The sequence below is a fragment of the Pelmatolapia mariae genome, linkage group LG4 (genome assembly GCF_036321145.2).
Source record: "Pelmatolapia mariae isolate MD_Pm_ZW linkage group LG4, Pm_UMD_F_2, whole genome shotgun sequence".
In the NCBI taxonomy this organism is placed as follows: Eukaryota; Metazoa; Chordata; class Actinopteri; order Cichliformes; family Cichlidae; genus Pelmatolapia; species Pelmatolapia mariae.
In genome coordinates this window covers 3,927,198-3,934,101 of record NC_086230.1, presented here as the reverse complement: position 1 = coordinate 3,934,101, position 6,904 = coordinate 3,927,198, and the positions used below count along the sequence as shown (strand labels likewise).

The window sequence follows — 6,904 nt, the reverse complement described above, 5'->3', positions numbered from 1 at the left end:
GATGTGTGAGAATAAGTTAGAATACATAGATAGCTCTGCATCCAAAGGACTTAGAATGTCTTTCATATTTACTGACAGTCAGGAGAGTAGACTCAGATCTTGCCTAAGATGCCTTTTCTTTTTGGATTTCATGAACTTACTTTATCCCTTTGAGTTATATTTAGGAACACATGTTCATATGGCAATATAAATTCATAGGTGGTAGTTCTATGTTGTCCTTCTGCTTAGGAGCATAGCTATATTGTATCCAGTAGGTTGCACATGCTTATCCTGTGGCTGTAACAAGTAAACCATTATGTAAATTGTCTGTTATGTTCATTCACCTACAGCCGTCGTTGTCAACTCCCCATACAGTCTCTGCTGGTGCAGTTGAACCAAACTTGCTGCATTAAAATCACTGAAGTGATTCCTAAGATTCTGGCAGTTTTATTCAACTGTGATACAAATTTTGCTCATCTCCTTTGACTTTTAACCCAACAAACATGCACTGTGTACCAATCAAATGAACTATGGAAGAGAGGCAAAAGGGAGGTCAGGCTGGCAAAGGGAGGAACTAAATGAGTACTTCCTGTGTAGAATACAGTGCGTTTACTTACAGTGAACAAATGACAAAATGCAAATAAGCCCCAGTGCGTGCTCTCTTAGGGTGCTTGTTCCATGCTGTGACTTCTCCCAGTGTCCGTGGTGAGTATTTCTGCTCCCTTGGTGTCGATATACAACAAGTTCCACTCTCTCCACTCGTTTCTTCAATTCTCCTGGAAACAACAAAGGCAGTCATCAGTACAACCCACACGAGCGACAAACACAAAACACTTTCACTTCACTAGCCGGGGACTCACGGAGTTTCTCACAACAATCCAGTGTCAACTGACGCTCAGCTACTCTGTTAAGTAGCTTTCTCGATGAGGCTGATCAGCTGCAGGTGAGTCTGATTACTTCTCAGGTGTGGCTGGCCCCACGGCGGGAAAAGCTCTCCAGGCCTGGTGTCACAGCAAAACCCAGACACACGCACACCAACAAGCAAAGAAGGAAATGAGGGACGAGGAGAGAACAACAACAAAGCACAACATAGACATGGCAGGTCAACTGGTGAGGACAGCGGACCATGACAAGTAGAATCAGAGCCACGACATCCTGTAGGACAGGTAAAGTTGAAAGAAGGTGGCAAGTGAATGAATGTGGCCTTTAGTGTAAAGTGATTTGTGATATTATGTTTTAGTGTTTTTCTGTTGTTGAGATATAAAGATGTGCTCTGATATATTAGGCCTTTGAAAAGGTAAACATTGTTTCTATATCCACAAATATTGTTTCCATAGAACTGTCGGCCAACCAAGCTTAATAGGACTTCTTATTCAGCTTGTCAGATCCCTTATCTTCTAGTGAGGCTTATGTTCAAAATATTGCTGCCTCAATTTGGTTTAGTTTGTACATCTATAAGTTTATTTTAGCTGTGATGTTCATGGAAATAGGCCCTGGCAGGGTCTTCCAAAGCAAACTGATCTCCTGGAAGAGGCCAGAATAATCATAATTCAAAAACTTCCCAATAAACAGGGGTGCACATAAGTGGTCCGCAGGTGCGCATTCATATGAGAGTGATTTAATGAACTGAAGTATTTACAAGTATTTCATTTGATGGCAACTACAGTCCAGAAATAAATAATATACACTAAACTATGGTTCCACTTCGCTCACGAAGTGTTGACTTATAGTAGCAATAACGTGAAGTAATAATTTTCTATATGACTTATCCATCTATTGAAGCTATCTAAACATTCGTTATATGAAAACGTAACTGTCCAGTGGCCTTGCCACCATTCCTGTAATAGTGTTGCTGTCATGAGTCTTTCTCATGACAGCAAGAACTGCAATTACTCATTCTCATCTCTGTGCTGGAATTTTTCAGTGCAAAATTGTCTCAATTCAGCATTTTTTTAAGCTGTTTGTTGAACCATGTTGAATCATTACTGAGCTCAGTTGGGGCGAGCGAGGCCTGCAGTTGTTCAGATATTGTTCTGGATTTTTGTGACCTCCTGGATGAGTCATCAGTGTGCTCCTGGAGTAATTGTGGTAGGTGGGCCAAACCTGGGAGGCTTCACCACTAATCCAAGGTTTTATCCATTTGTGAATAATTGCTCTCACTGTGGTTTGCTGTAGTCTCAAAGCTTTAGGAATGACTTTGTAACCATTTCCAGACTGATAGATGTCAGTGAATTTTGTTTTTCATCTGTTCTTGAGATATTTTAGATCTTGGTATGATGTGTTGATTTTTGAGAGCTTTTAACCTGCATTAACCATAAGCTGAGCTTTCATTTCATCTTTCTAGAGAGAAAGACTTGTTTGGCAGCCTTTCTAAACAAGTAATACTTGTTTAGTTATTTTCCAAATGTACTGTCATGAACCTTAACATTTAAAATGCTGACTGAGGCCTGTAGAGTTAAAGATGAAGCTGTTTTTGTTTGTTTTTTGTTATTTTATTTTGCATGTCAACAAAGCAGCAGGACCAGACAAGGTTCCAGGACGCACGCTGAAGTCATGTGCCGACCAACTGGCGGGGGTGTTTACCAACATCTTCAATCTGTCTCTGCAGCAGGCTGCAGTCCCAACATGCCTCAAATCAACTACCATCATTCCTGTGCCCAAAAGACAGTCAGTAAAATGTCTGAATGACTATCGCCCGGTCGCTCTGGCACCAATTATCATGAAGTGTTTTGAGAGACTCGTTCTTTCACACATCAAAGCCAACATCCCTGCTCACCTGGACAGCCTACAGTTTGCTTACTGCAGGAACAGATCAACAGAGGATGCAGTCTCAATCACACTTCACACCAGCCTTACTCATCTGGAGCATCCCAATACATATGTTAGGATGCTATTTGTAGACTTCAGCTCGGCATTTAACACCATTGTGCCATACAAGCTGATTGACCTGGGACTAACCACCACACTTTGCTCATGGATTTTGGATTTCCTCACAAACAGGCCACAGATGGTCAGGGTGGGCAACCTTACATAATCTGCTATCACCACTAACACAGGAGTACCGCAGGGCTGCGTTAGTCCAGCTCTTTTCACCCTATTCACACACGACTGCAAACCCATCCACTCCTCTTCTAACACCATAGTGAAGTTTGCTGATGACACTACAATAGTGGGAAGGATTTCAGACAACAACGAGTCTCACTACAGAGAGGACGTACAACATCCAATCAGATGGTGTGGAAACAACAACCTGGTTCTGAACACTGCCAAAACAAAGGAGATCGTTGTAGACCACAGGAGAGCCAAGAAAACAACATTACTAACCCTCCACATAAACGGTGAGGAAGTTGAGAGGGTGACTGACATTAAATTCCTGGGCCTACACATAACAAAAGATCTCACATGGACTATTAACACATCCCACTTAGTGAAGAAAGCACAACAGAGACTCTTCTTCCTAAGAAAACTTAAAAATGCAAATGTGCCAACCCAGCTCTTAGTAAACTTTTACAGGAGCACAATAGAGAGCATCCTCTGTCACTGCATCACAGTGTGGTACTTCAGCTGCACTGCAGAAAACCGTCGAGCTCTGACCCCGACCGTCAAAACTGCCCAGGGGATCATTGGAACCAAACTCCCGAATCTTGACACCGTTTATGCTAGCCGTTTACAGAAGCGAGCTAGCTGCATCATCAAGGACCCAACCCATCCGGGTCTCAGACTTTTTGTACCCCTCCCATCGGGGAAGAGATATAGGGCAATCAGAACCCGCACAAACAGACTAAAGAACAGCTTTTTCCCCCAGAGCTGTAGCCTGTGTCACTCCTCCCCCAACACACAATAGCTAACTCTCCCTCTCTCTCCTTTACCCCATATCATGTCTGCTGCTAATGTACAAAGTCATTTATTGGGCATTAATGTTTAATGTTTGCACTAAATTACCACACTGTAAATACTGTTACACTTGTTATCTTAGACACTTTATGGGACATTCATGTTTGCACTCAACTACCACATTGTAAATACTGTTATATTATCTTATACTGTTTGCGCTCAAACTCATATTGTAAATACTATTATATTTTCTTTGTTATTTACTGTGATAAGCGCCTTCCTTTTACTTTATATCTTATACTTTTACTACGGTTATTTATTACTATGCTGCTTCTTGTTTTAGTGCTGCTGGCCTCTGTGAGCTACCAAACAAATTGCGTTGTATAACTACAATCACAATAAAAGTTCTTCTTCTTCTCTTCTTCTTCATTTTATCTGAGCATTGCACAGTTGGACTGTGAAGTGATTTTGGAGGAATGTCCACTCCTGTGAAGAATGGCAACTTTTTTTTCCCACTTGTGAATAACCTTTCTCACTGTAGAATAACTGACTTCAGTTTGTTTGGAAATGTCCTTGCTATACAACCATTCCCAGACTTTGCATCTTTAGACCATCAAATGATCCAGTGGAAAATCTTCTGTGGAGTGGATCATGGGAGATGACAGATTGTCCTAAGAATCACTTAATGGGTTCCAGGGCCGTGCAGAGACGTTTATAAGGGCGGGCGCTCAAAGCTAAAAAGGGGCACATTGAACCAGGCTGAATAACAACAACACACATTCATCAAGAATCTAATATGGGATCGCATCATACTATATCACTGTTGTGAGGCAAAGCAAACGTAGCCTATGTTTTACCTGATGGGTACAATGTTGCTGTTGAGGGGTTGCTGCTGCTCCTGCTGCTGATAGTGCTGGAGGGCAGGGCTGTGTTGATCTGAGACTGTAGACATTAAAAAGTCCATAGGAGAGATGCTGGCTGACTAAAGAAGTGTCATGAGATAATAACAAAATGCAAAGATTGGTGACAGTGCTTGGAACCACAAGGCAACAAAAAACTGAGAAATAAACAAGGCTCTGCCTGTGATTCACTCTTTGCCTCTCTTCCTCCTTCTATTTCTTCATCTCATCTATCACTCTCCACTTGCTGTCCATCTGAGAACAAGGCACAACTTGCTATTGCAATAAACTATTATTTAATTATCCACACTTAACAACTCTTACACTTAATCTATAATAAAATGATGACAGAAAAATGTTATAGAAGCAAAACATTTCAGTTGTGCTTATTATTATTTTTATACTGGAATACCTCTCCAACAACTGGTACATGTGTTAATGTTACCTGTGCTCTTTGTAATCCAGCTGCTGAGGGATCCACTGCCTTTAGTAGCCTCACACAGCTCCTACTGTTTCCTCCTCATGTCCTTACCAGCCATGTCTGGACAATGTTATATCATGAGTAATAATTTAAAAAACCCATATACATAAAACACACACATGCATGCACACACAGTGACATTTTAGACCTTCTTCAGAATACTGTATATACTGTGGGCACAAGTTTCCATCATGGTGCTGATCCAGAATCCTTTCCTTATTATTTATTACTAGAGCTACAATAATAAAGCAATGAGGGAAAAAAGTAATAAATATGAAATAATGTATTTATGATGATTCAATTTGTTTCACTATCCACTCTGTGCAGGCAGAAAGCTTATTACATTTTTAAACTGTAGAGATACAATAATTTTGCTGCTCTAAAATCAGCATTTTCTCTTATTTAAAATATAAATCTAATATAATCTGTTTCTTAATGTATGTTCTTTAAAATACAGCGTGTTTTTTAAATATTATAATTATAATAATCCATAATTATGTGGACATGCATATTAGATCGTTTTTAGTGAAAACAGGATAAAAAGCACTGCTGAGGACTTGGTCATGGTATACAGGCTAATGGTGATGAAGAGGAAGCTCCAATTGGAAAGTCCAATATCCAGCGCTGTTGCAATGGCTGTGGGAAAAGCCCTGTAACTTACTTTAAAACTAAATATGTTCCCTAAAACGGTGGACTGAGCTACAGACCCATGACAGCCTTACCCAGTTAGCCAGCAGCTATGACCAGCACTACTTGTGCAGTTAATAAAAGGACAGGTAATGTTTGTCGCGCTGTTACACACACAGCACGCTCATTTGTTTCAGTTCGTCAGTTGTCACAAGACAACTTACCAACGTGTACATAATAAGCTAATACTCCTGTGTGCTATATACTACAGTGTACGCTGTACACCTACCTACTGGTTTTGTCGCATCAGTCTGTGTTTCTGCACGTGCCTGATGGGTTCCCCCACCAGGTAGCACTCTCGGACAACCTTACGTCACTGCTGAGTGCAACACAGACACCACACATCGCTGGCTGTTGTGTTTTTATTAAAGCATGGAAACTATTTTGCTAAGTCAAGTTACAAAAACTAAGTTTAGCAAAAAAACAAATAAACAACTAAACGTTTGATTTGAGTAATCCCGATTATGCTTGGTTAGGGACAGGCACAAAGAGTACTTTTTCACATAGTTTTGGGTTAAATGTAACATGTTAAACAGACATTACATCTAAAGGTAATGAAAGCAGCACAATCCATGACATTACTTAGCTTAAAAACAGTTTCACATCTACACATTTTATGCAATATTTCATTCCGAAAAAATAAACAAAGGACTGAAATAAAAGATTTACATTCAATGCCGTACAATAATAATGATGTTAATGCGATGGAATACGATTTTGTTATCATATACAAAAGCTGTTTCTGTTCATGATTTTCATCCGCTGTCTGTTACAAAATGAAGGATTTCTTTTCAGAAATTCCAGTAGTATTTATTTATTCATTTATTTGTCTGACATGTAAAAGTTGGAATCTCTGGAGCAATGTAAAAAGCAATCCTAGGAAGTTAAAATGACATTTAATCTTATTTGGTGACAAGAGCAAATGAGCAAACATGAAACTATGGCTGTTGTATAAATAATGAATTTAAAGAAAAAGAGAATAACATTTTTATGTAAATGTAGTGGTAATATGTTTAGGTTCCAA

General features: G+C 39.8%; 1 long non-coding RNA gene across 1 annotated transcript; it reads right to left on the bottom strand.

Annotated features, from left to right (window-relative positions):
* Positions 1 to 4,582: 4,582 nt before the first annotated feature.
* LOC134625803 (uncharacterized) lies at positions 4,583 to 6,136 on the bottom strand. The gene is made up of 3 exons (XR_010093759.1): positions 6,114 to 6,136; positions 5,158 to 5,253; positions 4,583 to 4,755 (listed from the first exon to the last, which is right to left on the bottom strand). It is a non-coding gene; the product is annotated as an uncharacterized LOC134625803 (long non-coding RNA).
* Positions 6,137 to 6,904: the final 768 nt, after the last annotated feature.